This window comes from Rutidosis leptorrhynchoides, chromosome 5 (genome assembly GCF_046630445.1).
Source record: "Rutidosis leptorrhynchoides isolate AG116_Rl617_1_P2 chromosome 5, CSIRO_AGI_Rlap_v1, whole genome shotgun sequence".
Taxonomy (NCBI): Eukaryota; Viridiplantae; Streptophyta; class Magnoliopsida; order Asterales; family Asteraceae; genus Rutidosis; species Rutidosis leptorrhynchoides.
The window spans coordinates 55,020,703-55,030,870 of NC_092337.1; positions in this window are offsets into that span (position 1 = coordinate 55,020,703).

Genomic DNA, 10,168 nt, shown 5'->3' on the forward strand with positions numbered 1-10,168 from the left:
AGCCTCCTGGTTTTGTAAGCAGTAAGTATCCAGACCATGTCTACAAGTTAGACAAAGCTCTTTATGGCCTCAAACAGACTCCAAGAGCATGGTATGAGACACTTCATGTGTATCTCACTGGTATAGGCTTTAAAGTTGGAACAATTGACACCACTCTGTTCTCAAAAGAGATAGATGGTGATCTCTTGCTGGTACAGATATATGTGGATGATATTATTTATGGATCTAAAAATGAGAAACATTGTCAAGATTTTTCAAAACTTATGTCAAAGACATACGAAATGAGCTTACAAAGAGACTTGCAATACTTTTTGGGATTGCAAATTAAACAACTTGATGATGGAATTTTTATATGTCAGGATAAATATATCAAAGATATGCTAAAGAAATTTGGTCTGACCTGTTTAAAAGATATAGGGACTCCAATGGCAGCATCTATTAAAATAGATGCTGATCCCAATGGTGAACCAGTCAATATCACTGAGTATAGAGGTATGATTGGATCCCTACTTTATCTCACAGCCAGCAGACCAGATATTATGTTTTCCACATGTCTGTGTGCCAGATATCAAGCTGATCCTAAAGAGTCACACTTGCTAGCAGTCAAAAGGATATTTAGGTATCTGAAGGCTACTGCTAAACGTGGTCTTTGGTATCCCAAAGACCAGGATTTTGAGCTAATTGGGTATTCAGATGCTGATTTTGCAGGGTGTAAAATAGACAGGAAAAGTACTACTGGTGGTTGCCAGTTACTGGGCGGTAGGCTAGTCAGCTGGACGAGCAAAAAGCAAAATACTGTGTCCACATCTACTGCTGAGGTAGAATACGTTTCTGCTGGTAGTTGTACTGCTCAAGTACTATGGATGCAAAGTCAGCTAAAAGACTATGGTGTTCATATCACAAAGACTCCAATCTACTGTGACAACACAAGTGCAATAGCTATCACCAACAATCCTGTGATGCATTCAAGAACAAAGCACATTGACGTTCAATATCACTTCATAAGGGATCATGTTCAAAAAGGAGACGTGGAGCTACATTTTATTTCAACAGACCAGCAGTTAGCAGATCTTTTCACAAAGCCCTTAGATGAGAAACGTTTTAACTATCTCATCTCTGAGCCGGGTATGCTTGAACTTTAAATAAAAGACAATCTTTGTTGGTGTGCTAGCTCTACAACATGTAGGGCAAATCAGTAAGCAATTTTTGTTATCTTACTGCCTACATGTAAAACACTCAGCACAACAAGGTCTTTTATATTTTGATTACTCAAAATGTTTTTAATTGAAATAATAAATAGCTCACAAAATTAAATGATTCCTTAAAACTGAAACTCATTTACTTCCAATGATTTAAATTAAATTCATGACATATTAGATGTAACAAAGTATCTTGTATTTAATACAACACTTATTTTGTGGTTTTCAATTTTTTTTTAAAATTAAAACCTGCTGCATTTAATGTTGAATGGGAGGTATGAGTATTCAAGCCGTATATACGTCAAATCATCAGTCTGTGTCCCCTCGAGTGTGCCAGTCTGTCACATCTACCCACGTGCCTGCTAATAGCAGTTGTCACTTTCTCTCTCCTGCCTTTTTCACCCAATCACAACGGTTAAAAGTGTGTTTTATCTTCCATAATAATAACCTTTGGTTATTCTGTTTTCAAATTCACACTTCTCTCTCTAAAAAACACCAAATCTTCATATCTTCACTTTCTACAATCATCAATGGCAGAACAACAACAACAACAACATCAATCACCACCTGCTGAGACCCAGCAGCCGGAACAACAATCGGAGTAACCACAAGCATCGGTGGAACCACAACCGGAACAGCAACCATCGCTGGCTATCGAGGAACAAATTGAACAAGGGCCATTATTCAACCTGCACCCCAATCTTATTAGGGCTGCAAACGCACCTGAACACTCTACGATTCGCCTTTCAAGAGGCAATGCTGCTCATGCCCTTTCTGTTCCCAAATCGAATGCCAATTCTGGCTATGAAGAGCTGATTACTTATATCCGTCAATCCCCTCTGGCAAGAGCCATTACCGGTGTACCTTCACGATTATATCCAGCCTGTTTGGCCAGATTCTGGTATACTGCCACCATGTCCACCACCGAACAGAACGTTCCATGTATTCATGGCATGGTGACTAACAGCTTACCCTGTTCCATTACTGTTGACGCCATTCGACGAGCTCTTCAATTACCCAATGGTCCATTTGTAGATTCACCTACAAGTGATGAGTTTCGAAGGGAGGTACTGGAAATCATTGGCTATTCTCAACCAGTATCTCATACACCACTTAGGAAACACATGCTACCCCTATGGTATTATTTCTTTGGGTTGCTGACTCAGTGTATCAGTCACAAATCTGGCATTTTTGATCAATGCTCAGATTATGAGTTAAAGATGGGTCACGGGCTGCTGTTCAACCGCAACAAAGATTATGCCGGTGAAATCTACTTAAGGTTAAGGGAAATGGTGCTTGCACCCAAACGTACACATCTAATCCTCTTTCCAAGGTTTTTGAGCCTTGTTTTTGAAAATGAGCTGGGTGAAGCTTACCAGCAGATTGCTGACAAATCATATAACCTGCCTCTTAAACAAGGGGGGATGCCAAAGGATAAGCCTACTGCTCTATATGCTGCGTTGACACCAGCAATGCTTGAGTATCTAGCTGCTCAGGGTGGAGCTACTGGTTCTACTGGTTCTACGGAACCCGTTATGAGCTGGGTGAAGCTTACCAGTAGATTGCTGACAAATCATATAACCTGCCTCTTAAACAAGGGGGGATGCCAAAGGATAAGCCTACTGCTCCAAAGTTACCTACTGCTGCTACTGGTTCTACGGAACCCGTTATGGATGCTGGTACCTCTGCTATTGCCACCACTGACTCTTCTCAGGCTACTGTTTCTGCTGAGAAGAAACCCTATGTGTGCCAGGTGCCAGATCCTGATGAAGTTGTCCCTAACTTCATCTATCGGGGAGCATCTATCACTCCCAGAGTTGCTCTGCTGGTGGATCAGCTAACTTTTGATCCTCAAACTACCATAGTATCAGCCAGCAAATTGCCTCGCGAAGAGCTGACTGAACTATTGTCTCAACTTGATCGACCAGCTAGAGAAGAAGTTTATGAGAGGCTGGGTACTTTAGAACAGATAAACGAGCAGCCATTTTATCACTATTTTGGCATGGCTCCAGCTGCTTCTCCATGGCCTGGTATATGGAGGCCTCTCAAGTTCATCAGGGATCCCTCTACTGGTAAATATGTTATGCAGAATATTCCTGATTCGCCAGTATCTTCTGATTCATCAGCTTCTTCCTCATCATCTTCTTCTTCTGATGGTGATGCTGATAAAGGTACTGGTAAGGATGAACCAGTCATTCATGATAATGTGACTGGTTCCAAAGAAAAACCAGTGGATCTCACAGATGATACTGATCTTCATGCTGACAAGGATACTAGTGGTTCTAAACCTTCGGGTGAAGGTAAAAATGTTGGTGATCATGGTGACGAGTCAGATCCTGACCTTCCACCTCCACCACCCCGCGAACGTACTCCTGTGTCAGCTGCTTCTGACCAGCCCTCAACCAGCTATCTTAAATTTAATGCTGATGAGGTGGCTGATATTTCCACCTTCGCCGTGCTTAGGACACTCAGTGAAGTTACACCAGATCTTCAAAACACCATTCGCACTGCTATTGATGATAGTGTAACTCAAGCAATCAGGAACGCTGGGTAAGTCACCTCTTCGAATATTGTGGCCCAGCTAGGACAAATACGTACTTTTGCTGATCTGGCAGTATCAGCCATTGTCAAGCAAATGGAGGGAGAGGAGGAATTACAGAAGCGAATCCTTTCTCACAATGAGTACATGGAGGACATTGCTAGCCTTAAAGCTGATTTGGAGGCTGCCAATCGCAGAGTCCTATTTCTTAATGAAGAAAATGCTGTTCTGCATGAGAGATTGGAATCGCAGGAATAACAAATGGCTAACATGATTCCTGTCTCTGCCTATGTTCAAATGGTGGAGAATATGCAATGCCTAGCTGCCCTACAGGGTGATGTTAGGGCTATGGTTGAACAGATGGCCATGGGTGTTGCAAGGAATGAAGTTAGATCCTCCAACCTTCTCCTTAGACAATTTGGTGTGGATCCTGGTGCCCATCTCACTCCTGAAGTTGCTGATTGGAACAATTTTGCTTTCTCTGTTCCCAACTCAGATAGTGACCTTGATGCACAAGTCTCCCCTGTTCTTTCTCCTGCCCCTGCTGATGACAAAAAGGGGGAGAAGAAGAAATCTAAAAGTAAATCTAAAAAGAGAAAACAATCAGAGGGGGAGCATGAGCATGAGAAGGCTCTTAAACAACCAAGGAGGGATGGGGATGGTGATGGTGATGGTCAAGACTTTGGCACTAAGCCCAGCAACGCTCATACTGAAACTGGTGTACAGGCAGCTGGTGGATCTCAACCCAGTGAGTCTGTCACATCAATGGATGATATTGGTTCTGGCAGTAAGCCCAGTGATGTTTCTGATATGGCTGTTGCTAAAGCTCTTCTTGTCTCTCAGTCTATTGAAAGGAAAATGAAAAGAAAACTTGAGAGATATCAGAAGAGACAGCAAGGATCATAGGAGATGGCTGACCCAACAAAAGAAGGACATTGATGATGACCTGACTGGCATTGATCTCTACAAAAAGGAAGCACGAAAAATAAATGCCAAGTTCATGATCAAATACGACAAAAAGAGGGCAAAGTTGTATGCTGAGCGTGCAGACAGAATTAAACGAATGACTCCAGAAGAAATGAAAGATTATCTTGCATCTACTGGATCAGGGGGAGGAGTTAGAGTTGATATTTTTATGAAATGGTTAGATGCTGTGTTAGAAACCAGCTCATCTCCTCGACCAACATCCACTGCTCAGCCAGCTACACAGCAACAACCAGCAGAAACACTCAATCTTGACGTTGATGATACTCAGGGGGAGCATCTTGCTATTGTTCCCTATCTGTCTACACAAGAACCAGTAGCAACACAAGAACCATCAGCTGAACCCAAGCCTATTGACAAACAAAGGGTGAAATCCACTCCAAGGGATAACCAGCCCCTCAGGAAAGGACCCCTATTTGAGGCAGCTGATGAGGATACTATGATAGTTGTGCCAGCTGATACTAATCAATCAGCTGGTACTGAAGACTCAGCAAGGAGTGCTGAGAAAGAAGTCCCAGTCGGAAGTGTGCTGCTGGGTGACACAAGCGTTGAAGACCCAGCCAAGGTGGTTGAGCTGGGTGCAAAACCAGATGATGATACAGTTGATCCTGCTGACTTTACTGTCTGGGGTAGAGAAGATCACTTATTTGTTCAATCTCCTATCTCTCCTCGGACTCTCACTTATTTTAATAGAACAAAGGATAACCGTGTCAATCAATTCTCAGTAAGTTCATCTGGCATAGATGAATCAAACATGTATCCTCCATCTTCCCCTAAACGTCATGGTAAACACAGAACCTGGGAAGATGATTCAGTTGACCATAGTGAGCCGAATCTTTTCAGAATGAATCCAGATGAAAGAGAAGCTTACAGGCTGGAGATCACTATTCCAGAATTGCTTGAGCAAAGACAAGCAGAGCTTAATGAAAGAATACGCCAAGTCAGATTGCTGCATCATCCTCTTGATCAGCCACTCTACATCGCTGCCTTGACCTTTGGCGTTGATATTGGTGTATATTTGAATAACAGTGGTCGAAGGCTCTCCACTGATAAGGAGAAAGCTCAATTTCATGAAGCTCATCAACTGGGTATGGATCTGAAAGAGTATTAGGTTGCTCTAAGAACTGAAGATGGAAGAAAAATGATTGAAGCAGTCAGATCTCTAAAAATTAGCCACACTGATTATCTGCTAGCCTTAGTGGCAGAACAGCAAAGAAGAGAGGCTGCTAATGCTGAACTTACTGAGAGATTAAGGCTTCAGGAAATAGAAGACAAGTTGGCTGCCGATGAAAATGAAGAGGCTGAGTCCCTCAAACTAATTCAAGCCATTGTCAAAGAACATGATAAGGCACTTGATGAGAAGGAAGATGCTGAGAAAGCACCTGCTACTGCTCCTATAAAACCTGTCAGTACTATTGAAGTCCCTGATCATTATTACAGGAGCAGATATGGTGATGTAATGAATAGAAGATCAAATCCCAGCCGGATCATCAAAGTGAACAGAGGGTCAAAAAGAGCCTTCAATGTTATGAGGGAGAATAATGTTCAAGAAAGGATTAACTATGATGAGTTAAGATCCCTTGGATTTAGTGAATGGATGGAGATAATGGAGTATTTTATTGGCAAAGGTGATAGTGCCATCAAAAAGACAATTAAATCTGAACTCCAACAGCTCTTCAACAAAGCCACGAAGTTTGGGAATGCACCAGCAGTAGATGTAGAACAGGTTCTTTCTCAAAAATTTAAAAGACATCAATCTACTGGTGAAGGACCAACCGGAAGAGGCCCCATCATTCTACCTCCTTCTATCCCTGTTTTTGACCCAGCTGAGATACCTATTATGTTCTATGAATCCTGGAGAATCAAACAAGAGGAGCTATCTGAAGAAGAACGGGACAAAGATAAAGATAGATAGTCTCCTATATGCTTAAATTGAATCTTTTGTCTAACTCACTTTTCATTCTATTATCACTGTATTTAATGTATATACCCTGTTGTAATGAAAGTGAAATGAGTTTATCTTCAAAATCATATCGAATTATAAGATATAGATAACTCAGCAAAAGATCCCAAAACAAACTTAAAAAGGGACAATCTCACTGCATATTTTTATTTGTTCCCTTGTTGCTGGCTTTAGTGTTTTCTCTATATGTCATAGGTTTTGTCATCATCAAATAGGGGGAGATTGTTGAGTCCCCAAAATAATTAAGGATTTAATTATGACAAAACTGTAATTTATTTACACTAAAATGTTATGTGCAGCCAGCACAAGTTTGTTTATGTTGTTTATGTACAGTTAGCTAATATAGCTGTGTCGAGTGTGTAGTATGCTGGCTGATCTACCAGCACAAGGTAGAATGTATTCTTCGAATCAGCACAGGTTGAGTACTCAGCTAATTAAGAATATCAAGTGACTCAGCATATGAAGAACCAGTAGATCTGGATAGCAGCATACAACACAAGACAGCCATGCTCCATTACAAGCATGGTAGTTTCCCAGAGTGGTCTACATCAACGCACTATTCAACAGAAGTCGAAGACAAAGTTGAACAGAAAAGGACAGGAGTCGGCGGCTGACAAGTGACCTTACAAGACCACGTGGGAATGCAGAAGTGGAACGCATGTGCAGACATGTGTTATACTTTATTCATACCTAGGGAACACAACATTCCATTTGTTTAAATCAAATGGTAGTGCCAAACCGAATTAGTGTGTTCCTGCAAATAGCTACCTAAGAGGAAAGAAGGAGAGCACGCCTTCTGACACAATTGTCCCCACAAGTACAAGGCATCTAATGTACTAGTGGACAATAGATTAATTATACAGACAATAGGACTACAATATATTGCTGTATTCACTGTTGTATCAACTAGTGGTGTGGGTTTCATTATTTAGAGTCCTAAACGTGTAATAGCTTTTAGTTTACCTCTTAGCTATAATCTAGGTAATTTGTATCAACCAACTATCATTCCGCCAAGGATAGTTGTAATTCTTTGTGATTCAATCAATAAAGAATAACCGTTGAAAATTACCTGTGACTCTATCTAATTTGCATGCTTGAATACATAATCGAGTTTAACTGTTTAGTAAATTGAAAAGTAATTGTATTCACCCCCCCCCCCCCTCTACAATACTCCTGTCGTTATTAAGGGACCAACAAGAAACTAAAACAGTTTCCTTTTTGATGTAACACAGATAGCGCAAAGAGATAAATAATCTCGGGCAATGATAGCTATGAAGATATCTTCATAAAATCTCGAGGATATTTATACCGAAAGATACGAAGATATTTTATAATTTTAAAATATCTAGAATTAAAAGATGATGCAGAAAATTTATCTGCAAAGGTTTAGAATAAGGAGCAAGGTGTTCGCTAAAGACTTCAGCAAACACTAAATCATTTGGATTCTTTGAAGGTAGATTTAGTCTTTGTGATTTTTCCACAGCCTCCTTCATGGTTTGCTCTATCCGTTTCTCAGTACCAAATTTTCTCATTTTCTGAGCTTCTTCAGCCCACTATTCTTTATCATCAAACTTTCGACTGTTAAGGTCGTTTACAGTTATTGCTGCTTCATCAGCTTTTTTCAAGATTCTGAGACCTGATTCGTAAATTGGGGTGCTTATTCTAAAATTCAGTATTAAAGTACGTAAGTCCAGGAGATAGACGTTATATGTATATATATAACTGGTGACGTAGAAACGCTGTGAAATTCGAGAATAATGATTGAAGCTTCTCGGTATTTGGTATGGCAACTACTATTACAAGATGCAGATGAGTACATGATAGGGTTCCAATGAATAAATATAGTGATTTTTCGGAGAGGCTTAAGTTTAAGGGTAACGGAGTTGCTGATATGTTTACTGTTAATATGATGGAACATAAAAGGTTCTGCGGTAAAAAAAATTTATATATCGAGGTTATAAGGCTAATCTGAAAAGTCGAAGTTGACTGGTTAAAAGTGTGATAAAACTGGATACTTTGAAAAGGAATTGCAAGGTAATTCTCGGTAATAACAACGCCAAAGGATCTAGCACAGCTACTTGTTAAGCTTTTACTTAGGTTCCGAGAGTTTTTCAGGTGTATGACTATATGCATAAGTCTTTCTTTTCATAGATAACGTGTGGTTGGATCATCCTCTCGGTTGTTTCTTAATTGAAGTGTTTTCAAGAATCATGAAGGGTTTGAACGCAGATTGTAATCATTAGTAGAAATTTGAATATACGAATATTTTTCTGGGTTTTATGAATAAAAGTGATGTTCTAATACAGTTTTGAAGTCAAAGTATAGTTTTGAAAGGTGTAGGAATCTAAGAATGATGATATCTATTATATCTCGACTTGGATTCTGATCTGTTAAAATCAGAATATGTAATTGGATTTGAATGAGAATGGTTGCTTAGATTTCTATGAAAGAATGTATATCGTTGTGAAAGTAGTGGGTATAGTTAAAGATTATTGAATAATTGAAGAATGTACAGTGTAACATATTAAATTCTATTTCCATACCAACTTTTTGTGATTTTCCAGATTGTGTTTTATGGAAGTCTCATGATGGTCAAATAACTGATTTTTCGGTTCATTCTTCATGGCACTCCATTCGGCCTCATCGTGCTATGGTTCCCTGGTACCATGTGGTGTGGTACTCGCAATGCATCCCTCGCCACTCGTTACTTCTTTGGTTACTGGTCGGTGAAAAATTAAAAACTCAGGATAAACTGAAAAAAGCTGGGAGATTGATCCTTTAAAGCCTCTTCTTTGCCCGCTTTGTAAGCTAGTTCCTGACTCCCATGATCATCTTTTCTTCGACTGTAATTTTTCGCAAGCTGTTTGGTCACGTGTTAAATTGCACATGGATATTCCGTTTATTTGTGATGGATGGAGAGATATGGTTGCCTTGATTAGTCCATTTGCCAAGAGAAACTTGTCTCGATTTGTTGTCGTCAAGTTGTTGTTTGCATCCTCTATATATCTGATTTGGCAAGAGCGCAATCGAAGACTTTTTAAGAAGGGTTCGCGGTCTATTGACCAAGTGTATCATGCTATATATTCCATAGTGCGTCTTAAATTAATGACTCTAAAATGGAAAAGATCATCTACGGTGCTTCGTATGAAAGAAGATTGGAAGATTCATTAATTGGTTTCTTTCCTTTCTTGTATGTTGGCTTTTTGTCGTGGTTTGTGTTTGGTTTTTTGTAACTTTTGGCTCTTTCGAGGGGCTATAGGGCTTCTCCTATAGTCGTTTTGCTTTGTAGTGCTTCGTTATTAATAAATTTTCGCCGGGTGATCCCCTTTACCCAAAAAAAAAACATATTAATTGTGAACTTAAATGTTTCTCGGGTATTACCTACCCGTTAAAAAAAAAATTCACAAGTAATATCTTGTACAAAAGAATTTTTATTACAGTCTTTGTGAAAATATATGTATGTATATTTTCTTCAGATGTAAT